Source organism: Bufo gargarizans, chromosome 4 (assembly GCF_014858855.1).
Source record: "Bufo gargarizans isolate SCDJY-AF-19 chromosome 4, ASM1485885v1, whole genome shotgun sequence".
Classification (NCBI taxonomy): domain Eukaryota; kingdom Metazoa; phylum Chordata; class Amphibia; order Anura; family Bufonidae; genus Bufo; species Bufo gargarizans.
Window position 1 is genome coordinate 483,197,945 of NC_058083.1, and position 27,907 is coordinate 483,225,851.

Sequence of the window (27,907 nt, forward strand, 5' to 3'; positions counted from 1 at the left end):
GGATTACTCGTGCTTCTGCTCCCAGCTTGCCTCCTGACCACTCTTTCGTCTCTCATTTGGTACTGCGTAGTCTGCCTGGTTCTGATCTCGGCTTGTATTCTGACCACTCTCTGTCTCTCGTTTGGTACTGCATAGCCTGTCTGATTCTGACCTATTTTTGTACGACTCCGGCATTGTGTTTGTCTGTCTTTGTTTGTTAGTCCGTCTCTGCACTTAAATAGCATAGGGACTGTCAACCAGTTGTGGTCTAGCTGTTTAGGGATTGTACTGCAAGTAGGTAGGGAAAGCGGACTGGGCTCACTGTCCTTGTCTATCCCTACCTACAGTCGTAACATTATCACTGGCTCAAAAAAGACTTAGTACCTCCACTACTACCTCCACTACTTTGGATGCCATGGCAACTTTAGCCTCACAGATGGAGGGCATTGCTCAGTTGGTGGAGGATTTAGCTGAGAGGGTCTGACAGCAGAATTCCTGTCAGACCAGTCCTCCTGCTGTTTCAATTCTATCACCGATGGAGCCTAAGTTTAAGCTCCTTGACCAATTCTCTAGTGACTGTAAGGGTTTGCAGCTTTTAGGGGAAGTTTCAAATTGTATTTTTGGTTGAGACATCACTCCTCAGGTACCGAGGCACAGAGACAGAGAATCTGTATCATGTCTCTGTTGCAAGGGGACCCCCAGGAGTGGGCATTTGCACTTCCGTCTAACAGGGGGTTCAGACCTGAGCGTTCTGAAACGAGCGCTCTGTATGCGCGATTGTACGGGCGTTTACAATCGTGCATACAGAGACAGGCGTGCACACATTGTCGCGCGTTCCCGAATATCTATGTGCGGGAACGCGCGACAAACGCCCAAAAAAAATCTCAAGAACTTGTTTGAGCGTCGGGCGTTTTACAGCGCGATTGTACGTGCTGTAAAACGCCCAGATGAGAACCATTCCCATAGGGAAGCATTGGTTTCTCCGTGTTGAGCGTTTTACAGCGCGTAGGAACGCGCTGTAAAACGCTCAGGTCTGAACTTAGGGTTATTCCCCTGAGTTGTTGTCACGGCTGTTTAAGGGTAACCAGAGCATACACAGTAAGAAGAGCAACTGACCGGACCCAAACTAGGGAAGAGAAAGAGTGACCCCTGTCAGACCCTCAACACTCTCCCTATGCTGCTAAAGCACATGCCCGGATCCAAATGGTGGAACGAGGCATGCCCGCGTACCTTAGACTGATGAGCCCTGTAACCCCTACAATAGTGGAAGGGGCACGGCCACCGATGCCCTGCTCAGAATATGGAGGGAACCGTGGCCACCTCAGATCCAGTCAGGAAATCACCAGGTACACAACAAAGTCTGCACACTTAGCTGATGGAGCTGTAGCCGCAGAGAAGACGGATCCAAGGGCCGCTGGCAAAATCCGGAGTGCTTACAGCAGCAGAACACAGGTCCAGAGAACTAGTAGCTTAAGAAGTGAAGATACTCAAGGCAGAGCTACAACTGAAAAGAGAAGTATAATCCACGCCCTGCAATAGGAGGAGGGGTGATTTAAAGGCAGGGAAATCAAACGCAGGAGGAACAGCTGAGAGTAAAGACCTCATCACAGGGGCAGAGAGACAGAACAGTGAGAACACCTCCAAACTCTAAGTGACATCATCACAGGGGTGGAGACACAGAACTGTGAGAACGTCTCAAAGCTCTGGTAGTGACAGTACCCCCCCCCCTCTACGGGTGGACTCCGGACACCCAGGACCCACCTTCCCAGAATGAGCCCTATGAAATGCCCTGATAAGGCGAGTGGCTTTAATGTCCGACATCGGAACCCACACCCTCTCCTCAGGACCATAACCCTTCCAATGAACGAGGTACTGAAGAGAACCGCGGACAATGCGAGAGTCCACAATTCTGGAAACCTCAAACTCCAGATTGCCATCAACCAAAATCGGAGGAGGAGGCAAAGAGGAGGGTACCGTGGGCTGGACATATGGTTTTAAGAGAGATCTGTGAAATACATTATGCATCTTCCAAACCCGTGGAAGATCAAGGCGGAAGGCAACAGGATTGATGACTGACAAAATTTTATAAGGCCCAATAAACTTGGGACCCAATTTCCAGGAGGGAACCTTCAGTTTAATATTTTTTGTAGACAACCACACCAGATCACCCACATTCAGGTCCGGACCAGGCACACATCTCTTATCAGCCACACGCTTATACTTCTCACTCATCTTTCTGAGATTACTCTGAATCTTTTGCCAAATGGTAGACAAAGACGAGGAAAATCTCTCCTCCTCAGGTAAACCAGAAAGAGCCCCTCCCGAGAATGTCCCAAACTGCGGATGGAACCCATATGCACCAAAAAATGGTGACTTATCAGAAGATTCCTGACGACGGTTGTTCAAAGCAAACTCAGCAAGAGGGAGAAATGAACACCAATCCTCCTGGTTCTCTGCCACAAAACAGCGCAAATATGTCTCCAGATTCTGATTGAGGCGCTCAGTCTGACCATTCGACTGCGGGTGAAAAGCAGAAGAGAAGGACAGCCGAACCCCCAGGCGAGAACAGAAAGCCTTCCAGAACCTGGACACAAACTGCGTGCCTCAATCGGAAACAATCTCAGAGGGAATGCCGTGCAATTTAACAATATGATCGACAAAAGCTTGCGCCAACGTTTTAGCATTGGGTAAACCAGGGAAAGGAACGAAATGAGCCATCTTGCTAAAACAGTCCACGACCACCAGGATCACCGACTTCCCAGAGGAACGAGGAAGATCCGTGATAAAGTCCATGGACAGGTGTGTCCAAGGACGGGAAGGTATGGGTAACGGGAGAAGGGAACCTGAAGGTCGTGAACGAGGGACCTTAGCGCGAGCGCACGTCTCACAAGCCGCCACAAAACCCTCCACAGACTTACGAAGAGCCGGCCACCAAAATCTCCGAGCAATGAGATCTACCGTGGCTCTACTCCCGGGGTGACCAGCAAGAACCGTATCATGATGTTCCTTAAAGAGTTTGTGACGTAGCTCAGGAGGCACGAACAACTTCCCGGAGGGACAACGGGCAGGTGCCTCAGACTGGGCAGCCTGGACCTCGGCCTCCAAATCGGAATATAGAGCAGAAACAACTACCCCCTCCGCCAAAATGGGACCCGGGTCCTCGGAGTTTCCTCCTCCCGGAAAACAGCGAGAGAGAGCATCAGCCTTCACATTCTTGATCCCAGGGCGGAAAGTAACAACAAAATTGAATCTGGAGAAGAACAGAGACCATCTGGCCTGTCTCGGATTCATACGCCTGGCCGACTCCAAGTACGCCAGATTCTTATGGTCGGTAAAAACGGTGATAGGGTGCCTGGCCCCCTCCAACCAATGGCGCCATTCCTCGAAAGCCAACTTGAAGGCCAACAACTCCCTATCTCCCACATCATAGTTTCTCTCTGCCGGGGAGAGTTTTCTAGAGAAAAAGGCACAAGGTCGCCATTTGGCAGGAGAGGGGCCCTGGGACAAAACTGCACCCACACCCACCTCGGAAGCATCCACCTCAACAATAAACGGTAAGGAAACATCGGGATGCACCAAGATGGGAGCAGACGCAAAACTCTCTTTAATCTTAGAAAAGGCTGCAAGCGCCTCCTCCGACCAAGAGGAAAAATCCGTCCCCTTTTTTGTCATGTCAGTAAGGGGTTTGACAATAGAGGAATAATTCAAAATGAACTTTCTGTAGTAGTTAGCAAAACCCAGAAAGCGCATCAATGCCTTCTGATTTTCAGGAAGCTCCCACTCCAGCACAGCACGGACCTTCTCCGGATCCATGCGAAAACCAGAAGCAGAGAGGAGAAAACCCAGAAATTGAATCTCCGATACCATAAAAAGACATTTCTCCAGCTTGGCATACAGTTTATTTTCCCGCAGTATCTGCAGGACCTGAAAAAGATGATCCTGATGGGTCTGAACATCAGGGGAAAAAATCAAAATATCATCAAGATACACCAATACAAATTTCCCCATTAAATGATAGAAAATACTATTAACAAAATGCTGAAAGACGGCTGGAGCATTCATCAGGCCGAAAGGCATAACGAGATTCTCGAAATGCCCGTTAGGGGTATTAAAGGCCGTTTTCCATTCATCCCCCTCTCTGACCCTGACCAGGTTGTACGCGCCTCTCAGATCCAATTTGGAAAACACCTTGGCCCCAACAATTTGGTTGAAGAGGTCCGGGATCAGAGGAAGGGGATAGGGATCGCGAATCGTGATACGGTTCAGCTCCCTAAAATCTAAGCAAGGTCTCAGAGAGCCATCTTTTTTTTTAACAAAAAAAAAACCCACGGCAACAGGCGACTTTGAGGGACGAATATGCCCCTTCTCTAGACTCTCGGAGATATATGTTCGCATTGCGAGTCTTTCTGGTTGTGAGAGATTGTAGAGGCGTGCCTTTGGCAGCTTGGCGCCGGGAATGAGGTTAATGGGACAGTCAAACTCCCGGTGAGGAGGTAGCTCCTGAACACTGCTCTCGGAAAACACATCCGAGAAATCAGAGAGAAATGATGGCAGAGTTTTAGTAGACACCTCTGCAAGAGTGGCTGTGAGACAATTCTCTCTACAAAAGTCACTCCACTCATTTATTTGCCTTCCTTGCCAATCAATAGTGGGGTTATGTCTAGTGAGCCAGGGTAGCCCCAAAACTAGAGGAGAAGGCAATCCGTTAAGGACAAAACAAGATATCTCCTCCACATGAGTGTCACCTACAGCTAGCCGGATATTGTGAACAATGCCTTTCAGAGATCTCTGCGAGAGTGGGGCAGAGTCAATAGCAAAAACAGGTATATCCTTTTCTAATGTACAAACCTGAAAACCATGCAAGGCTACAAATTGAGTGTCAATAAGATTGACGGCCGCTCCACTATCGACAAAAATCTCACAAGGAATGACTTTGCTCTCTAGCGCCACTCTGGCAGACAGGAGAAAACGGGAACTGCAGGTCAGAGGAAAAGCATCAATTCCCACATCAACTTTGCCCAAAGTAGCAGATGAAGCAGAACTTGATGATCTTCCTCTTGAGGTTTTTCTCTTATTATCACTCTTAGTACAGTTCAGGAATCTCCTAGACGGACAAACATTTGCCAAATGACCTATGCCCCCACAACAAAAACACACCATATTCTGAGGACTAAATCCTCTTTTATCAGGGGCAAGTCGGCCTAGCTGCATGGGCTCCTCCTCAGAGGGGAGCGAGACAGGATGAGACCCCTGCATAATGAATGAGTCTGCACCATTGCCCCTAGACTGACAATGGCTGGACGGAGAGGTCTTGTTTCTTTCCCTTAGACGCCTGTCAAGGCGTACCGCTAATGACATGGCAGACTCTAAGGACGTTGGTCTCTCATGGAAAGCAAAGGCATCTTTCAAACCCTCTGAGAGACCATGACAGAACTGACTTCGGAGTGCAGCATCATTCCAGCCTGAATCAGCTGCCCATCTCCGAAATTCAGAACAATAAAGCTCCGCAGACAGTTTGTTCTGGCATAGAACACGTAAGTTCGATTCTGCCAGAGCAACACGATCCGGGTCATCATATATCTGCCCCAGGGCCACAAAAAATCTTTCCACGGATCGAAGGGAAGGATCCCCTGATGGCATCGAAAAAGTCTGAGCATTACCCCTGAGCAGGGAGATGACAATCCTCACCCTCTGTTCCTCATTACCAGAGGAGTGGGGACACAAACAAAAATGGAGTTTACATGCCTCTCTGAAGCGAACAAAATTCTCACTGCCCCCGGAGAACATCTCTGGAAGTGAGACCTTTGGCTCGCAACAGACTCCATGAGCCGGAGCAGAGCCCAATGTTTGTAGCTGAGTCACAGATTGACGGAGATCCGCTACTTCCAAAGAAAGACCCTGCATGCGGTCAACCAAGCCAGAAAGCGGATCCATGTCAACAAGGACGGTTTTGGTGGATTATAATGTCACGGCTGTTTAAGGGTAACCAGAGCATACACAGTAAGAAGAGCAACTGACCGGACCCAAACTAGGGAAGAGAAAGGGTGACCCCTGTCAGACCCTCAACACTCTCCCTATGCTGCTAAAGCACATGCCCGGATCCAAATGGTGGAACGAGGCATGCCCGCGTACCTTAGACTGATGAGCCCTGTAACCCCTACAATAGTGGAAGGGGCACGACCACCGATGCCCTGCTCAGAATATGGAGGGAACCGTGGCCACCTCAGATCCAGTCAGGAAATCACCAGGTACACAACAAAGTCTGCACACTTAGCTGATGGAGCTGTAGCCGCAGAGAAGACGGATCCAAGGGCCGCTGGCAAAATCCGAAGTGCTTACAGCAGCAGAACACAGGTCCAGAGAACTAGTAGCTTAAGAAGTGAAGATACTCAAGGCAGAGCTACAACTGAAAAGAGAAGTATAATCCACGCCCTGCAATAGGAGGAGGGGTGATTTAAAGGCAGGGAAATCAAACGCAGGAGGAACAGCTGAGAGTAAAGACCTCATCACAGGGGCAGAGAGACAGAACAGTGAGAACACCTCCAAACTCTAAGTGACATCATCACAGGGGTGGAGACACAGAGCTGTGAGAACGTCTCAAAGCTCTGGTAGTGACAGTTGTATTCTGTAGACCATTTTTTTTCTTCCCTTGGTCTGCATCTGGCTGGAACAATCCGGCCCTTAGATCACAGTTCAGAATGGGCCTCTCACCCACTCTGAAGGATCTGTTAGTTAATCATCCAAACCCAGGATCTTTAGACAAGGCAATGTCTCTTGCTATTCGACTAGATTGATGTTTAAGGGAACGAAACTGTGAACATTCCGTCTCTGTCCATCTTTCTCCCTTCTCTTCTGTCTCTCCGTCTAATGTGGTGAAGGTGCCAGTGGAGCCCATGCAAGTGGGTACCATGTCTTCTCAGCAAAGGAAGGAACACAGCTTCAAGAATGGCTTTTGCTTTTACTACTGCAGTCCGGAACATTTACTACTATCCTGTCCAACAAGGCCACGAAGAAAACTTTGTGTCAGTGATAATCAGGGAGGTCACTCAGACGCACAGGTATTTCCCCAACAAATTGACAGGGTTCTATTGCCTGTAAATCTCCCTGAGCAAGAGAGATCTCATTCTGGCTTAGCTTTTGTGGATTTGTTCATTTGAATTTTGTGACTGCTTTGGGTCTCAAATTACCTAGGTTACATTGACCTATTCCGGTATCTGGGATGGATACTACACCTTTGGCCAGATGATTTATTTAGTATAAAACTCTAGATTTGATAATGAAGGATGGTTCCATTCATTTTGAGAAGTGTGCTGTCACGAGTTGGAGGTCCCAGGAGAGACCACCGCGTCGTCAAGCAATAAACAAACAGAAATCAGGTACAGACACACGAGTTTATTGCACAAACAAAAACCAGGGAAGGCAGCACAGACAAAATATGAGCTCTATGTACCGAGCAAACCCCCACTGCGCCACTGTCTAGTAATACTCCAGAGGGGCGTGACTAAGCAACTCCTGGTATTCACTAGGGCCCCGGATGGTAGGGTTAGGCTTTGCAGCAGGAAGTTGCCAGGGTCCACTCTGGAGCGTGAACTAGACAGTGACAGCAGGAACGAATAGTCAACAGGTACCAGAAGGTACCGACAGTACATAGGCAAACATAAACAGGCAAATACAAATAGCAACTAAAAACACAAGCAGGAGTTCACGCAAGGGAACAGGAGTGGCAATGAGCAGAGAAGGACTAGCTCCACCAGTGGTATACTGCGTGGCCTTGCCCATAGCACTCTGCAGCAAGGCATGCTGCAGCAAGGGCTTGCTGAACAGAGAAATATAAATACACAAGGTAACTCAAACATAACTGGCAGAACAGATAACAAAACACAGGAAAGAGGGCGGGAATGAACAAGTAGGAATCCCACAGACCACAGACAGACACAGATCCCATGGGTCAGCAGCATGAGAGAGTGGGTACAAACAAGGAGCAGGACAAGACAACACACATCAGGAGAGCTGACACAGAACTGAGGAAACCTCAGCCTTATATACAGGTTCCATGGGTGCAGCAGAGAGACCACACCCATGGAGCAGACAGAGAGGATTAACTCCTAATAGGAACACAGGGGAGTTAACCCATACAGAACCACAAATAACACACAGAAACAAAACTTCAGCGAGGAGCGCCGAACAAGCAAGGACGGAAGGTCACAGCCAGAGATAGTGGCTGTTACATGTGCCTTATAGGTCCTGAAAAATGTGACTACTGAAGTCGTCCTGGGATTACCCTGGTTGAGGGTACATAGTTCTGTCTTTAATTGGAGTACTGGGGAATAAGTAAAATGAGGTCCCCAGTGCTTTAATCATTTCATTTTTATGCAGCTTGCTGGTTCTGAATTAGAGGAAGGTCCATTACCCCAATTTATTAAGGATTTTCAGGATTTGTTTTTCAAAGAAGCATCCAAAGCCTTGCCTTCGCATCATGAATATCATGCGATAGAACTTGTAGCTGATGCTAAGTTCACTAAGGGCAAGATCTGGTCCTCTAATCAGCTGGTCCTCTGATGCATTGTCTGCTTTTTAAACCTTGAAAGGGAGCTTCATTTGTGCTCCTGTACTCACCCTGCCAAGCAATTCATTGTTGAAGTGGATGCTTCAGAAGTTGGAGTGGGTGCTGTATTGTCGTAGGGGTCATATTTGCTGACTTATTTGCAGCCATGTACATTCTTTTCTAGAAAATTTTCCTCTTCGGAAAAGAATTATGACATTGGCAATGAGAAACTGCTGGCTATAAAATGGGCCTCCGAGGAATGGTGGCATTTCTTAGAAGGGGCCCAACACCAGGTCATTGTACTTACAGATCATAGGAACCTGGTGTACCTTGATACTGCTAAGCTCGCTGGACCTTGTTCTTCACCCGGTTATTTATTGTTATGTATCGTTCTGGGTCTGGTAATGTGAAAGTGGATGCTTTGTCACATAGTTTTGGGACCTATGAGTCTATTGATACTAAACCTGTTAACATTTTTCCTCCTGGTATTGTCTTAATGCTCGGTACTTGCAGGTCATCTGGTCTCCAGAGATTATTGGTGGCCTACTTGGTCACACGATGTGTTTGTCTTTGTCTCGGCACATGATGTTTGTGCAAGGGCCAAGTTACCCAGGAGGTGTCCTGCGAGTCTACTTTGTCCCTTGCCCATTCCACATAAACTCTTGACCCACATCTCTATGGACCTTTTAACAGATCTTCTCCCCTCTCAGGGGTGAACTGTTATCTGGGTAGTCAATGACAGATTCATAAAGATGTGTCATCTGGTTCTGCTAAAGAAGCTTCCTAATGCTAAGAAACTTGCGATTTTTTGTTGTTGAAAATATTGTCAAATTGCACTGGATACCTGAGTCCATTGTCTCTGATAGAGGAGTACAGTTTGTCTCTAGATTCTGGAGATAGTTTAGCAAAACGGTGGTAACAAATGGCCAACTGGAAATGGAAAAAAAAATTGTCGCTAGTGGAGTTTGCTGTCAACAACACGTCAGCTCCTCTAGTAGCTTCTCTCCTTTCTATTGCTATTATGGGTTTAATCCACGTTTTTCTTCAGTGTCTGATTTTAATTCTGCGAATCCTGTGGGGGATGTTATCATGAATGATCTGTGCACAGTTTGGGCCCAGGCTCATAAGAGCCTGGAAAAAACTCAAAGCATCCGGTGTGAACAAGCGATCAGTAAATGTTCCTTGGGTATGAATTTTGTTCTAGGGGAACTTGTATGGCTTTCTACAAAGAATTTGCGCCTTAGGGTCCTGTCTGGTAAACTCACAAGGAAATGTATTGGCCCGTATAAGATCACTTCTATAATAAATCTGGTATCTTTTTCTCTTTAGTTGCTATGCACCTTTAGGATACATCATTTATTCCACAAATCACTACTTAAGAAATACATTCCTTCATTGGTTCTTCCAACTAAACCTCCTGATCAAGTTGTTATGCAAGCTCTCTGCAGTACCTTATCCATTGGAAGGGATATGGTGCTGAGGAGAGAACATGCTTCTCGTCTGATTAGGAACTTTCGTCATGAGTTCCCATTGAAGCCTGCTCCCTATGTTGAGGGTCCGGTGGCCCCTTGTAAGAGGGGGTAATGTAACAAAACTTTCGGGGCTCCAGCGGTGTGATTCTCAGCCTCGGCACAGCTGCATTGGGAGAGATGTGCTGCTGAGCCATGCCCCTGGTAACCCGACAGCATCCTTAGTAACTGGATGTAATGCTCTTTTTCTCCTGCAGCAGGCGTATTCTGGGAGAGATTAGCAGTGGACCTATCAGGTTTTTATCCAGGGACTCTGGGCTCTATTTGAATCTCTTCCTGGCCATACACCATTGCCAGTGATAGTCTTTGACCCACTAGCTGTGTTCCTGGTACTTGCTCCTGTGCTTATTTGGATTGCTCGTGCTTCAGGCCCTGGCTTGTCTTCGTACCACTCTCTGTCTCTCATTTGGTACTGCGTAGTCTGTCTGGTTCTGACCCATTTTTGTACGACTCCGGTATTGTGTTTGTCTGTCTTTGTTTGTTAGCCTGTCTCTGCACTTAAATAGCGTAGGGACCATCAACCAGTTGTGGTCTAGCTATCTAGGGCTTGTACTGAAAGTAGCTAGGGAAAGAGGGCTGGGTTCTAGCCACTGTCCTTGCGCAAATATCAGTAATACACAGGGTCCATATAACATTTTTAGTTTTTAATTTATTTTCTATTAATTTACTGTATTTTTTGCAACATAAGATGCATTGGACTATAAGACACACCTAAGTTTAAGAGGAAAATAAAAAAAAATATTTTTCATCAGACCTCAGATTAGACCTCCAAATTAGACCCCCAAATTAGACCCCAATCTTCATCAGACCTCAGATCAGACCCCAGTTCAGACCCCCATAGCAGACCTCATATCAGACCCCCGTATCAGACCTTAGATCAAATACCCATATTTTTTGTCTCCAGGTGGCGCCACCACACTTCACATCCAGTCATTCTTCCTGCACTGACCATTCCCTGTGCCCCGGGTCCACGTTACACTGTGACCTGACATTGCACAGCAACAGGTTATAGTGCACACACTACTTCCTGATGCTGTGGGCAGTCAGGACATGCAGTGCATCACCTGGAGAAGATCAGGGAACGGTAAGTGCAGCCAGCACCACGAGTGCTGTATTCACGGCTCCCGACACCTATTGCATACTACTGAATATGAATACTGAATATGAATACTGAATATACCATAATGGAAGTGCCCACTAGTACAGTCCTGATCAAAAGTTTAAGACCACTTGAAAAATGGCAAAAAATCTTATTTTACAGTGTTGGATCTTAACAAGGTTCCAAGTAGAGCTTCAACATGCAACAAGAAGAAATGAGAGTGAGACAAAACATTTTTTGAGCATTCAATTAATTGAAAATAACGATTAAACTGAAACAGGCTGTTTTTCAGCTGATCAAAATTTTAGGACAACATGCCTTTAAAAGGCCAAATCTGTGCAAAGATGTGGATTCATTGTCATTTTCTGTCAGGTAGTCACACGTTGTGATGGCAAAGGCAAAAAAACTCTCCCTTTTTGAACGTGGTCGGGTTGTTGAACTGCATAAGCAGGGTCTCTCACAGAGCGCCATCGCTGCTGAGGTGAGACGCAGTAAGACAGTCATTTGGAATTTCTTAAATGATCCTGAGGGTTATGGAACAAAAAAGTCAAGTGGAAGACCCAAAAAAATGTCATCAGCACTGAGCCGAAGGATCAGGGCCGTCTTTACCAAGGGGCAAAAGGGGCAGCTGCCCTGGGCCCAGTTGCTCCTGGGGGGCCCAGGGCAGCTGCCTCTTGAGCCCTGCTAGCCACTGCCCCGGGTGTCAGGCTGTCAGCTCTACCAGGAGTCCAGGCATCATGATCGTACTGTGTTAAAGTTGTGATTTAGGACCTTAATGACATCATCACCATGTGACCAGTAACCTAGCAATTACTGGTCACATGGCTATGAGGTCATCACAGGTCCTGTGGAGTGTTGCAGAAGTTAACTGTGGAGCTTTTTTGTGTGAAGATTACATTAGAAAAAGGTGACACTCAGGGGCTGTTATGTTAATATACTGCAAACTACTGTATTGTGGGGGGCTGTATACTGTGTGGTTGGCTGTATACTGTGTGGGACTGTATACTGTGTGGGACTGTACACTGTGTGGGACTGTATACTGTGTGGTGGGCTGTATACTGTGTGGTGGGCTGTATACTGTGTGGTGGCTGTATACTGTGTGGGGGCTGTATACTGTGTGGTGGGCTGTATACTGTGTGGGACTGTATACTGTGTGGTGGGCTGTATACTGTGGTGGGCTGTATACTGTGTGGGGCTGTATACTGTGTGGGGGCTGTATACTGTGTGGTGGGCTGTATACTGTGGTGGGCTGTATACTGTGGGGGGATGTATACTGTGTGGGACTGTATACTGTGTGGTGGGCTGTATACTGTGTGGTGGGCTGTATACTGTGTGGTGGGCTATATACTGTGTGGGGGGCTGTATACTGTGTGGGGGGCTGTATACTGTGTGGGGGCTTGTATACTGTGGGGGGGTCTGTATACTGTGGGGGGGCTGTATACTATGGGGGGGCTGTATAGTGTGGGGGCCTGTATACTGTGGGGGGCTGTATAGGGGGGGGCTATACCGCTGTACTGTATACTGTGGGGGTCTGTATAATGTATACTGAGGGTGCGGTATAGTGTGGAGTGCTATACTGCTGTACTGTATAGTGTGGGGGTCTGTATTGTGTATTGTTTGGGGTGCTGTATACTGTAAGGTGTTGTATACTGTGGGGCGCTGTATACTGTGGGTTGCTATACTGCTCTACTATATACTGTGGGGTACTGTATAGTGTGGGGTGCTATACTGCATACTGTGTGGTGCTGTATACTATAGGGTGCTATACTGCATACTGTGGGGTGCACTGTAACACTAGGGTGAGCCGAGCCCTGGTCTCCTTCCTGCAGAGCGGTGCCCACTTCCAGCCTGAGCCCAGCTGCCCAGAACACTGATCCTGAGCCGCTGGAGTCTTCAGAACTGGAAGTATTTACAGTCATTCACTGTACTCTACCAGATGTGTGGATTTTTTGTGTGTGTGTTGTGGTGGAGGGCGTGATTGCCTGCTAAGTTGTGGGAAGGCGGGATCCAGGGGGCCCAAGTAAATTTTTGCCCAGGGTCCAATCAATATTAAAGACGGCCCTGCGAAGGATCCAATTGGCTGTCCGTCAAGACATTGGACGATCCTCGACCCAAATTAAGGCCCTTACTGGTGCTGACTGCAGCCCCATAACCATCAGACGGCATCTGAGACTGAAGGCCTTAAAAAACAAAAAACGTGTTCAAAGACCTCGTCTCATTGAACGCCTCAGAACTGCTAGTTTGGACTTTGCAAGAGAGCACCAAACATGGGACATTCAAAGGTGGAAGAAAGTTTTATTCTCTGATGAGAATTTTTTTTAACCTTGATGGTCCTAATTGTTTCCAACGTTACTGGCATGACAAGCAGATCCCACCTGAGATGTTTTCTATGCGCCACAGTGGGGGAAGGGGGGGAGGGGGCACCATAATGGTCTGGGGTGCTTTTTCTTTCAATGGAACAATGGTGCTTCAGGAAGTGCAGGGGCATCAAACGGCCGCTGGCTATGTCCAGATGTTGCAGAGAGCATTCCTCATGACTGAGGGCCCTCGTCTGTGTGGTAACGACTGGGTTTTTCAATAGGACAACGCTACAGTACACAATGCCCGCAGGACAAGAGACTTCTTCTAGGAGAATAACATCACTCTTTTGGCCCATTCTGCGTGTTTCCCTGATCTAAATCCAATTGAGAACCTTTGGGGATGGATGGCAAGGGAAGTTTACAAAAATGGACAACAGTTCCAGACAGTAGATGGCCTTCATGCGGCCATCTTCACTACTTGGAGAAATGTTCCCACTCACCTCATGGAAACGCTTGCATCAAGCATGCCGAAATGAATTTTTGAAGTGATAAACAAAAACGGCGGAGCTACTCATTACTGAGTTCATGTTTGGAAGTTGGATTTCTGTTTTGGGGGGGTTTATTATTTTTTTGGGAGGTGTGGTCCTAAACTTTTGATCAGCTGAAAAACAGCCTGTTTCAGTTTATTTGTTGTTCTCATTAAATTGAATGCTCAAAAAATGTTTTGTCTCACTCCCATTTCTTCTTGTTGCATGTTGAAGCTCTGCTTGGAAACTTGTTAAGATCCAGCCATGCTAAATATGATTTTTTGCCATTTTTCAAGTGGTCTTAAACTTTTGATCAGGACTGTATTTGCTTTATATTTTTCACTTTATAATAAATAATATGCACTGCCATGTTTCCCACTGTTAAGGTGGGAAAAGTGTTTATTATAAAGTGAAAAATTTGGTATATACATATTCTGCAGCACTCTACTGAGAATGTCAAATGTAATCACCTTTGTACCCTTGCCTGGCAACAGTGCTATCCATTGAGCCACCCTGGTGGTATTATGCATTGCCTGTTAAGAAACATTTTTTTTTATCTCATAACCGGGCCTTCCTGATCTTGTGGTGGGGCTGGTCTTCACATGGTAAAGACCACATAACATTTACCCACCTGATCACTGCTTGGTCTGCTTGATACGGCTCTAAACACTATCTCTACGTTACTATGTGTAGTAATAGGTAGTCTTAGTGTACACGCTATGAGTGGAAATGACCAGCTCTCTTATAAAAGAAGTATAATTTCAGCACTATCACAGTCTTACTGTAGTAATTAGTTTTTGTTTTCATGCCTAACAAAAAAATCATACATAATGTAAATTTATAGGAGTCGAATCTTCTTTTGTGTCTTTGGATTGCGCTTCAACTGCAGTAAGTATTTGCCTTTGTTCATTTGTTATAGGTTGTGTGTAATTCAGCGATTGTTAACATGGCTGTTAATCTTTCTTTTCTTCTGTAGGAACAGCAATAAGCCCTGAACAAGAATGTGACGTTCACACTGTTGGCTACCTTAAGGATTAAATATCACAGGCAAGAAAACAAGAGACTAAGATTCATTTTCATTTGAAAAACAAAAGCCCCTCACGAGGAATCACAGATGGATGCTGGTTCAAACAAAATATGAAATGCTGTATTTGCAGGTATGATATGACTTCAAAGGAAAGCATTCAAGTGGCTCCTCAGTCGAAGATCACATTGACACAGCAAGATACAGCATTTTATATGATCCAGGTAAAATATACACATATAAACCTCACAGTGGTCGCCAACCTATGACTCGCTAGTTGTTTCAATACGACTACCCCCGGAATGCTTGGAGATGAGTTGAAGACAGCTGCATTAAAGGCTTAAATTTGTCACCATGAAAGTGCAATGTAAGCTACAGGCAGCATATTATAGAGCAGGAAGAACCGAGCAGATTGATGTATAGCTAACGTGTAATTTATTCATTTAAATATCTGCTCCTTCTAATATTAATAATAATTTTTATTAATATAGCGCCAACATATTCTGCAGCGCTTTACAATCAGGGGGTTACCATCTGAACTTTGAAGTCAAGGAGGCGGTCCTATCATTGATTGACAGCTATCTATGTATAAAGAAGTCATAGAAAGGAAACTGTCAATCACTTATAGGAGCACCTCCTGGACTTCATAGCTCAGAAGGAGTAGGAATTTAAATGTACGAAATACAAGTTTTACTGAATCTTTTACCACAAAACTATACATCAATCTGCTCAGCTCCTCCTGCTCTATAGCATGGTGCCTGCAGATCAGACACCATGTTCAATGTAGCAGGTTCTCTTTAAAAGATACCGTACTTAAAGGGAACCTGTCACCTGGAAAACGCATATTAAACCGACCACAGTACCTTACAGGATCCCCCAGTGTGTTGCTAATCATGTTTTTCTTTCCGCTTTGTGTTACTTCATGGCGCTGTCTCCAAGTCAGGCTTGAAGTCAAGGGGGCAGCGGCCTCCTTGCTTCAAGTAAAGCTAAGCCCGCCCCTTACCCCTCCTCTCTACAATTAGATGGACGTGATGCCGCAGGCATGCGCAGTACGCTGCCTGTTACAGCTCGATCCTCACTCACCCGCCTGCCTTTTGCTGACTGTGGATGCGCCGGCCAGTTCAATCGCGCACCCGGCCATCACGCTGTAACAGGCAGTGTACTGCGCATGCGCTAGAAGAGCGCGATCCCGGCATCACGTCCATCTAATTGTAGAGAGGAGGGGTAAGGGGCGGGCTTAGCTTTACTTGAAGCAAGGAGGCCGCTGCCCCCTTGACTTCAAGCCTGATTCGGAGACAGCGCGAACCGTCATTAAAACAGCGTTTTTAACAAGTATGAAGAAACACAAAGAGGAAAGAAAAACATGATTAGCAACACACTGGGGGATACTGTAAGGTACTGTGGTCGGTTTAATATGCGTTTTCTAGGTGACAGATTCCCTTTAAAACTCAAAAACCACAACAGTAGTATAAACCTCATAAAAGATTTGTCATTATCACAACTCAGAAATCAAATGAATGATTGACACTCTAAAAATCAGATAACGAGTAGATTTGAGGCTGGGTTTCCACGTTTAAGTTTTTGGTGCAGTTTTTGAAGCCAAAGCCAGAATTGGATTCAAAAAGAGGAGAAGACTCTAGCTTTCCTTTATGTGTCCACAGCTCTAGTCTTTCCTTTGGCTTCAAAAACGACATCAAAAGGCTCAAATGTGAAAGGACATGTCTATTTTTAGATTTGTGTTTTCAAATAAAATAATCAATGCATGGTATTGATATTTGCCTATATAACACCTATGACAACCAGAACAGTGGTGGAAGATGGGAGCATATGGTGAAGGAACACTACCATGATCAGGCTTTCAAGGCCCAGTACATTGTGTGTGGAATGTGATATTAGGGTAACAGCTAGAGATGAGTGAATAACTTGAAATTTATTTTGGGTCCGTTCTAACTAAGATTCTATACTCCTAGGACTTTTAGTTTTCTCTTGTATATCTCACTTTAACTCAAAAACAAACATTTTCTTGCAAAGACTCAAAGCACAAGAATGTGTGGCTGGGGCGACTCCCTGGGAAGTCAATTTCATAGAAAGCTACTTTGCCTATTTTTGGAGTCTGAGAAGAAACATTAGTACCCGGAGGAAACCCACACAAACACAGGGATAACATACAGACTCCATGCAGATTTAGTCCCTGGTCATATTCAATCCCAGGACCCCAGCACTGCAAGGCACCTGTATTAACTGTTATTTTTTTGGTAACAACCAACAAAAGCACTGTTGGATTTGTTATGCTTTTTTAAAAGATAAAAACTGTTCCAAAAATTGTTCCTTATTAGTGACTGATGTCTGCCCATTTTTATACTCACATGGTAATAGTGCAAGAAGCAGAGTCTTCGACAGAGGGTAATATCAAAAAAAGCAGTGGCTTGTTCTGAACAAGCGGTCCAAAATAAAATCTCCCTTTTTAGCGACTGGCAACAGTACAATATGTAACCTGATGGACAAGACAGGAAATGTGCCACTGTGGAGGGGTAGTAGTGCAGTAGTAGTGGTAGCAGTAGCAGCACAGCATGGAATCTGATAGACAAGGGATAAGATGTGTAGCTTTGTAAGGGTAGTACTAGGGGCAGTACTAGCAGCAGCAGTGCAGTATGGAAAATGACAGACAAGACAGGAAATGTGCAGGTATGTAAATGTAGTAATAGTGGCAGTAGGGGGAGTAGCATTAGCAATACAGTATGGAACATGATGGACAGGCAGGCAGTAAAATCATTTAGCCAGCAATAAACAGTCACTGTCAGCAATGGTAGGTCTGTTCATTGGAATCAGCTGGAAGTGTGTGAAAATCCTCACAGATTCAAGGCTTATTCAGTTATGTTCGATTCAGTGTGATGATACCACATGCTGTGCTGAATAACCTGTCTAACAGTACACTGGAGGCTAGAAAAGACAGTACACCAATATCAAACTGGGCCAGTTCTGTACACTGTTCTAATCTGCCTCCTCAGAAGAACATAGTATGTGCTGAAGAAAGTGCATTGTCCAGGTGCGACTGAACGTGGTTGTTCAGGTAGTGCATATCTGTTTGCTAAGATGCATCAGGTTGGCACGGCACATGAAAAAAACTGTTCCATCATGTTAAGAAAACTGAATCAGCTGCTGCTGTTGCTCAGACTTCTGCTACTTGTTGCAGCAGTATCACTGGCAGAAACAATGGGAGGTCAATAATTCAGTGGAGGGTTGAGAGGGGCCTCCTGGTCAGACACATGGGCAGCTGGTGTCTGCTTGACGAAAGCTACGGCAATCTGGATGTAAAGCGTATCCTTGTAATACAACACTTTTGGCTACCTTTCTGTATCAGGAAGACATTCCCCTATTTTACTATCCAGTAGACATAATCAGCCTCATCCCCTAGCTATGTCTGGCAAAACTCCATGTTGCCCTGCATCACCAACAACTTCTCCTCGATAGCTCCTCATCCTCCTTCACTTTCTCCTTCATGTGACTTTGTCTGTATGGGTCCCCAACAGCCACAGGGCAGCAAAGAAGATGTGTAAGCTGTTTTTCCACATCCCTTATTGCATCAGTATGAACATTAACTCTAATATAAATATCAGGGAGATTACATCATTGATGCTGCTGTTGTTCCTACTTACAAATCTGGTAGCCGCTTATAACCTGAGTATGTGATACATGTAGGGTAAAAAATATACATAAACCTCTTAATTGTATCTATACTAATGCCAGAAGCCTGACTAATAAAACTGGGAAACTGAAATTAGTGATGTGTGAGGAGGACTATAACATAGTGGGAATAACTGAGACATGGCTGGATGATAGCTATGACTGGGCAGTTAATGTACAGGGTTACAGTCTGTTTCGAAAGGATCGCCAAAACCGGAGAAGGGGAGGGGTCTGCCTTTATGTAAAGTCCTATCTAAAGCCCACACTACGGGAAGATATAAGTGAGGGACATGAACATGTGGAGTCACTGTGGGTAGAAATACATGGAGGCAAAAACAATAATGAAATACTAATAGGAGTTTATTATAAACCACCTAATATACCAGAGTCCACAGAAAATCTACTACTAAATGAGATAGATGAGGCGGCAGATCATAATGAGGTGGTTATTATGGGGTACTTTAACTACCCAGATATAGACTGGGAAACTGAAACCTGTACATCTCATAAAGGAAACAGGTTCTTGGCAATAACCAAAGACATTACCTTTCCCAACTGGTTCAGGACCTGACTAGAGGGATGGCCATACTTGACCTAGTATTGACCAATAGACCTGACAGAGCAACAGATGTGAAGGTTGGGGGACACCTGGGAAATAGTGACCATAAAGTAATAACCTTCCAATTGTCATTCAAAAGAGCGTTTCTTCAGGAAGGAACAAAAATACCAAACTTCAAAAAAGCAAAATTTAGCCAACTAAGAAAGGCCATAGGTCTAACTAACTGGGTCAAAGTCCTCAAAAATAAAAATACAGCTACAAAATGGGATATTTTTTAAAAGCATCCTAAAATCTAATTGTGGGAGGTACACACCTTATGGGAATAAAATATCAAGGAACAAGATAAAACCAATGTGGATAAATAGAAATGTAAAGAAAGCAATAAATGACAAAATGAAAGTATTTAAATCACTAAAACAGGAGGGTAGCTAGGAAGCACTGAAAAACTATAAGGAAAAAATGTAATATGTAAAAAACAAATAAAAGCAGCCAAACTAGAGACCGAGAGATTAATTGCCAAAGAGAGCAAAACTAACCCTAAAATGTTCTTCAATTATATAAATGGTAAAAAGTATAAATCTGAAGGTGTTGGCCCTTTACAGAGTAATGAGGGGGGAGTTGCAGAGAGCGATGAGGAGAAAGCAAAGCTACTAAATATTTTTTTTCTCCACTGTATTCACTGAGGAAAATAAACTGTCAGATGAAATGCAGAATGTAAAAATAAATTCCCCATTAAAAGTGTCCTGTCTGAACCAGGAAGAAGTACAGCGGCGTCTTGAAATGATTAAAATAGACAAATCGCCAGGATCGGATGGCATACACCCCCGTATCCTAAGAGAATTAAGTAATGTCTTAGCCAGACCCTTATTTCTGATATTTATGGATATATACTCACAGGGAGTGTTCCACAGGATTGGTGCATAGCAAATGTGGTGCCAATATTCAAAAAGGTTCCAAAAACAGAGACCAGAAACTATAGGCCGGTAAGTTTTACATCTGTCATGGGTAAACTGTTTGAAGGTTTTCTAAGAGATGCTGTCTTGAAGCACCTCAATAAGAATAAGCAAATAATGCCATATAAACATGGCTTCATGAGGGATCGGTCATGTCACACTAATTTAATCAGTTTATATGAGGAGGTAGGTTCTAGACTTGACAGTGGCGAATCAATGCATGTCGTGTATCTGGACTTCTCCAAAGCATTTGACACTGTACCACATAAAAGGTTAGTATATAAAATAAGAATGCTCGGACTGGGAGAAAATGTCTGTATGTGGGTAAGTAACTGGCTCAGTGATAGAAAACAGAGGGTGGTTATTAACGGTACGCATTCAGATTGGGTCATTGTCACTAGTGGGGTACCTCAGGGGTCAGTATTGGGCCCTATTCTCTTCAATACATTTATTAATGATCTTGTAGAAGGCTTGCAAAGTAAAATATGAATTTTTGCAGATGACACTAAACTGTGTAATGTAATTGACACGGAAGAGGATAGTATACTGCTACAGATGGATCTGGATAGATTGTAGGCTTGGGCAGAGAAGTGGAAGATGATGCAAATGTAAAGTTATGCACATGGGAAGGAATAATGCAAGTCACCAGTACATACTAAATGGTAAAACACTGGGTAACACTGACATGGAAAAGGACGTAGGAATTTTGGTGAACAGCAAACTAAGCTGTAGAAACGAATGTCAGGCAGCTGCTGCCAAGTCCAATGAGATAATGATTTGCATCAAAAGAGGCACAGATGCCCGTGATGAGAACATAGTGCTACCACTCTACAAATCATTAGTCAGACCACACATGGGGTACTGTATACAGTTCTGGGCTGCTGTGAACAAGGCCGGCATAGCAGAGCTGGAGAGGTTTCAGGGTAGGGCAACTAAAATAACAACTGGAATGGATGGACTATCAAAATTAGGGTTATTCACTTTAGAAAAAAGACGACTGAGGGGAGATCTAATAACTATGTATAAATATAACAGGGGTCAGTACAGAGATCTCTTCCATCATCTATTTATCCCCAGGACTGTGACTGTGACGAGGGGACATCCTCTGCGTCTGGAGGAAAGAAGGTTTGTACACAAACATAGAAGAGGATTCTTTACGGTAAGAGCAGTGAGACTATGGAACTCTCTGCCTGAGGAGGTGGTGATGGTGAGTACAATAAAGGAATTCAAGAGGGACCTGGATGTATTTCTGGAGTGTAATAATATTACAGGCTATAGCTACTAGAGAGGGGTCGGTGATCCAGGGACTTATTTTGATTGCCTGATTGAAGTCAGGAAGGAATTTTTTTCCCCTTAAGTGGGGAAAATTGACTTCTACCTCACATTGTTTTTTTGCCTTCCTCTGGATCAACTTGCAGGATAACAGGCCGAACTGGATGGACAGATGTATTTTTTCGGCCTTATAAACTATGTTACTATGTTACTATGCATGTTCTTGAGGAACTGCCACTGTCTGAGCTCAAAATAACACATGCTCATCAGACTCATGCATGATGTAATCATTAACCACTTTGCGCTGTTTGTAAAAATACTCCAGCATATGCAATGTGGAATTCTAGCAAGTTGGAATGTTGCTGATGAAGCGGTGCAAGGCAGGCTGTTCTGTCACTGAAGGTCCAGGAGGACCTTCTTAGCCACATAAGAATGGCTGAAATGCATAGACACTCTCCTGGACATGGCCAGCACCTTCTGTAAGCCACCATAATTTTTTTTAGAAAGCATTGCATCACCAAATATATCATACATTCCGTGCAGGGAGCATGCCTTATATCTCCATAATGCAGCATACCAACAATATTCCTGCCATTGTCACTGACCACTTTGCCCAGTTGTAATTGGCAGAGAGACATCGAATGGGAAATTTGCTGCTTGATGCACATTAATAACTGATCATCTTTGTGTCTTCTCTCACCAAGACTCATCATCTGTAACATATGATAGGAGGGAGGTGGAGTGGAAGATATGATCTGCCCTGCTTCTGTTGGGGACTGGAGGATGTCTATTGAGGAGGACCACGTAGAAGAGGTGAATAAGCACCTAGTCTGAGAACCAGTCCAATCCAAACATGGAACTATCAGTAGCACCTAGTGTCATTGCGGTGTTGCTGTGTTGCAGCTGCCACACAAAAGATTGACCAAGTGGGCCGTAACAGCTGCTTCACATGTTGATGGTGCCATGCACCTTGCTATACAGCAACAGTTTCAAGAAACGGCCCACATTCTCTGCCATTTGAGAGTATAAAACAGGGATGGTTTTTCTGAGAGATAATGGCGGCTAGGTATCTTCAATCAAGGCTCAGTGCACGTCATCACTGTCAGTGCACTGTCCCTAAAGGCAGTAGAGTTCACTAAGTGGTATGGCAGTAACTGCATAGCCAGCAACTTAGGTGACAGTTCAGTTTGCACACAAGCGGATTACTGGGTATGTATTGTTGTTTTCTGCCTACACATTCCAGGTTTTGAAACTTGTAGGAAGTATTTTCTAGGTTGTGCACAGCTTTTGTTTATTATGAAGATTCAATAAAGGATTGTTTTAACTGATTCAATAGTGAGTGCTGAAATAAGATTACTATTTTTCTTCATTGAATTTGTAACTTGCATTCTAGAGCATGGCAAGAGTCTCCTGGCACCATTACAGATTGAAACAGGTCTCTACATATAGAAAGTGGAGAGCAAGTGAGCGGTCTTTCAATTATATATATAAATATATATACACTCACCTAAAGAATTATTAGGAACACCTGTTCTATTTCTCATTAATGCGATTATCTAGTCAACCAATCACATGGCAGTTGCTTCAATGCATGTAGGGTTGTGGTCCTGGTCAAGACAATCTCCTGAACTCCAAACTGAATGTCAGAATGGGAAAGAGAGGTGGGCTACAACAGCAGAAGACCCCACCGGGTACCACTCATCTCCACTACAAATAGGAAAAAGAGGCTACAATTTGCACGAGCTCACCAAAATTGGACTGTTGAAGACTGGGAAAATGTTGCCTGGTCTGATGAGTCTCGATTTCTGTTAAGACATTCAAATGGTAGAGTCCGAATTTGCCGTAAACAGAATGAGAACATGTATCCATCATGCCTTGTTACCACTGTGCAGGCTGGTGGTGGTGGTGTAATGGTGTGGGGGATGTTTTCTGGGCACACTTTAGGCCCCTTAGTGCCAATTGGCCATCGTTTAAATGCCACGGGTTACCTGAGCATTGTTTCTGACCATGTCCATCCCTTCATGACCACCATGTACCCATCCTCTGATGGCTACTTCCAGCAGGATAATGCACCATGTCACAAAGCTATTAGGGAATGTGAGAACAGGTTGTAATTTGTAGTATACAAGAAGACAAAGACTGTAGGTATCTAGGGATTAACCCCCATGGGGGAAGGGCACACAGTCAGGCCTCCTAAAACCATCAACCTTTAAATAAGAGACTGACAAACGTATTCCTTTTAATGCTGGGTGATGATCGGCCACAGCTTTCTTTATTTAACCATAACAACATAACTGTCAATGGCGCAGTATGCCGGCCGCTGGCCTCCCAGCGGGCAAGTCTGCCATGTGCCATAACCACTTCCAACTGAATTATATACCGCCAGCTGTGACTTGTATACTTTCGACATTACAATACCAATCTTTATTTATCACACTCTTACATAGTCAACGTAGTCTCCAATATCCATCAACCTTGTATGACATTTCTCATTCTTTTTTTTTTTTTTTTTAATTTTTATTTTTTTTTTCTTTGTAATGTTTTCTTACAACAAGGAACCTTGGACACTGTCCAACCACCACCCCCACTTCACAGGGAGGGCGGGAGGGAACCAGCTCGTCCACCGCCAAGAGGAAGTAGAGGGGGAAGAACAGGCATATATATAACCCCCCAGAACCGCCCCTTCCTCTGATGAAACCCAGGAAAGGTTTCAGACTTAACCCCTTCCACACCATAACCTCCAACCTGTCCCTACTGCCATATTCGCCCTGACCCTTACACATCTGGGGGCACAAGGGGTAGGGGAGGACCCCCAGTCTCTAATCACCCTCCCTATGCTGTCGGGTGCTTGCCAGACTGTAGGTATCTAGGGATTAACCCCCATGGGGGAAGGGCACACAGTCAGGCCTCCTAAAACCATCAACCTGTAAATAAGAGACTGACAAACGTATTCCTTTTAATGCTGGGTGATGATCGGCCACAGCTTTCTTTATTTAACCATAACAACATAACTGTCAATGGCGCAGTATGCCGGCCGCTGGCCTCCCAGCGGGCAAGTCTGCCATGTGCCATAACCACTTCCAACTGAATTATATACCGCCACGGAGGAGACTCGTGCCTACACGGGGCTCCGACCACCACCCAGCAAAAACAGGGCCTGTTCAATACCATCCTGGATGCCCGACAGGAATATATCTAGCCCTATATCATTAAGATGAACGCCATCCGGCCTCATCAACGCCCGGTTGTCACCCTCAAGCTGCCTGTGCCGAACCACTACTGAACCCCTAGAACGCACAAACCGGGAGATCCGAGCATTCACCGTCCGCCTGCCCTTTTCCAAGGCCTCCCCATCCCGTGCCCCGTGCCAAACTACCCTCGGAACGATCTCCGACCACACTAACACCATCTCCCTAAAGAATGACGGAAAACGCTCCACATCCGAACGCATAAGCGTTAACAACTCCGCCACTCTTAAGTGGCAAAGGTCGTTACCACCGGCGTGAATCACCAAGATTACCGGGCCTACCGAACGAGTACCAATCTCCACCACCTCCGTAAGCAACTGCGACCACCGCAGACCCCGGACACCCCTCCACAAGACATCAATATTCCTGAATCCAAGATTGCGCCCGCCAGGCCGTCCTTCAGCCCGCTGTGCAGCCCAGAATACGTAGGAATGTCCAACTATCCAAACAGTCGGACGCTTGGCACCTGAAAAGACAAACGCTGTTAGGACACACCATCAACACAAACAATCATGACCCGTAACACAAATGATAACACACATTCCCTGCGCCAGCACACAAGTACCAGCACGCCCATCAGTTATGTACATCCATGAAACTTCAAAGCAGTAAGTCCGGACGAACATAGCGAGCAAAGCAAGCAGAACGCCAGCGACCAATCCGCATAACTTCAGCCTCCGGCAAACCCGCTCTCGCTGCCTCAGTAGCCGCGCCAATGCGAAACGAATGAGTCCCAAACTCCGTCGGATCGGCCCCAACAGCCACAAGGCACCGCCTAAAAACCGCCGTAAACTGAAATTTAGTAACCGGAGAACCATCCTCGTGAGAAAAGAAACTAGAACCCTCACGCCTCCTGTCCCTGAATCCCGCCACCAAACTAACCGGGCAAGCGGGACCCGGCACCGGAAGAAGAGGGATCCACGCCCCATACCCATACTGATCGGTCTTCGACCGACGAATCCTGATACGCAGGGAGTCATTCGCCAAGACTACGTCCTGTACCAACAAACCACCCGCCTTCGTAAGCGATGGAGCAAACAATTCGCCCACCCGCAGGGCAGCAAAGAAGGCAACACTGAAACTGGCAGAAAACAAGGACCCCTCATACGCCGACTTACAAACGCAAGCGCAACTGCCAATAAGCCTGCACAGCAAAGAAAACGACACCGGACGCCGCGTATCCCGCGCCACATACTCCCGACGCCAACCACGCATAGCCTGACGAACCACAAAGTGTTTAGTCACATCCACCCAACCACGTAACTTAAAAAAGAAAGCCACGCCAGACAAACGACGAAGAGCAACAGGGGCAGACACACCCAAACCGTGCAAACGAAGCAACCATTCCACCGTGACCTCCAGCCGGAGATCATCACGCGTACACACATCCCTCGCCCCCACCATCGCCAACCACTCAGCCCAGGCCTTACCATGTGATTGCCACGTAGCCGGAGAAACAGAGGAGCTAACAAGCGACATTAAGCGTCCACCAGCCGCCACAGGAACGGAGGGCACTCCTTGCCACACTTGTCCGCTCCCGGATGGAGCTCCCGGAAGACCTGCCAATGAAATCGAGAGAGAGCATCAGCAACCCTGTTATCCACCCCCGGAACATGACGGGCCCGGAAATAGATGTTATGCTCCAGGCAGCGCAAAACCAAGTGACGCAACAAAGACAACACTGGAAGAGAAGAGGAGGACAAACGATTAATAACTTGAACCACCCCCAGATTATCCGACCAAAAACACACATGCTTATTGGACAACCTGACCCCCCAAATCTCCACAGCAACCACAATAGGAAAAAGCTCCAGTAACGTCAAATTCCTGCAATAAGCGGACTCCCGCCACGACTCCGGCCAAGGAGAAGAGCACCATTCATTGCCCAATATGGTACCAAAACCACAAGACCCCGCCGCATCTGACCACAAGGACAGCTCCGAACTCACAATCTCCTTAGAAATATAACAAGTATGACCATTATAACTGCCTAGGAAGGATCGCCAAACACCCAAATCCGCCTTAAGGGACTTGGTCAACCGAATACGATGGCCCGGCGAAGTCACACCCCTAGTCGCCAACGACAACCGGCGGGAAAAAACGCGGCCCATGGGCATAACCCGGCACGTGAAACACAACAACCCCAACAGAGACTGAAGTTGTTTCAATGTCACCTTCTTAACGGCAAGAAAACCCGCAATCAGCTCCAACAACCTACCCAACTTGTCCCCCGGCAACCGAAAAACCATAGCGACTGTATCAATCTCAATCCCCAAAAAGGACAAACACGTGACCGGGCCCTCAGTCTTCTCAGCCGAGATAGGAACTCCAAACTGCGCCATCCGCGCCAAAAACACAGACAACAAATACCTGCAGCCATCCCCCCCGCAAGGGGAAACAAACAGGAAGTCATCCAAATAATGTATCACCGATGACATGCCCGACTCAACTCGCACAACCCACTCCAGGAAAGAACTGAACAACTCAAAATAGTGACACGAAATGGAGCATCCCATAGGCAAACAGGTGTCATAATAAAACCGATCCTCCCAAAAACCTCCCAACAGATGAAAACAATCCGGATGAACCGGAAGGAGCCGGAAAGCCGATTCAATATCAGATTTAGCTAACAAAGCCCCTCTACCTGCCTCCCTCACCAACGAGACCGCCTTATCAAAAGAAACATAAGAAACCGATGCCTCTTCCTGAAGAATCGCATCGTTCACAGAGGAGCCCTTAGGGTGAGACAAATGGTGAATCAAACGAAACTTCCCTGCCTCCTTCTTCGGGACAACACCCCATGGCGAGACTCTAAGGTTAGGAAACGGAATGGAAGGAAAAGGGCCCATAATCCTACCAAGCTCCACCTCCTTACTCAACTTCTCCCTCAGCACTTCCGGGTGCTCCCGGGCCGACTTCAAATTATCACTAAAAACAGGGGACCGGCTAAGAACAAACGGGATAAAGAAACCAACCGAAAACCCTGAACGAATCTGGGAAGCCGCATGCTCATCGGGGTACCTGTCGAGCCACGGGGCCATCGCGACCACGCTCACCGCGGTCCTTGCCATCACTCTGGGCGGGCAACTTGGGGAACCTGGCCGCCTGTCCCGGGCACCTGATACCTGCATGGGGGCCTCCACACACTGAGCATTCATGCTTAAATCTGCATAACCCCGCGTACTTGC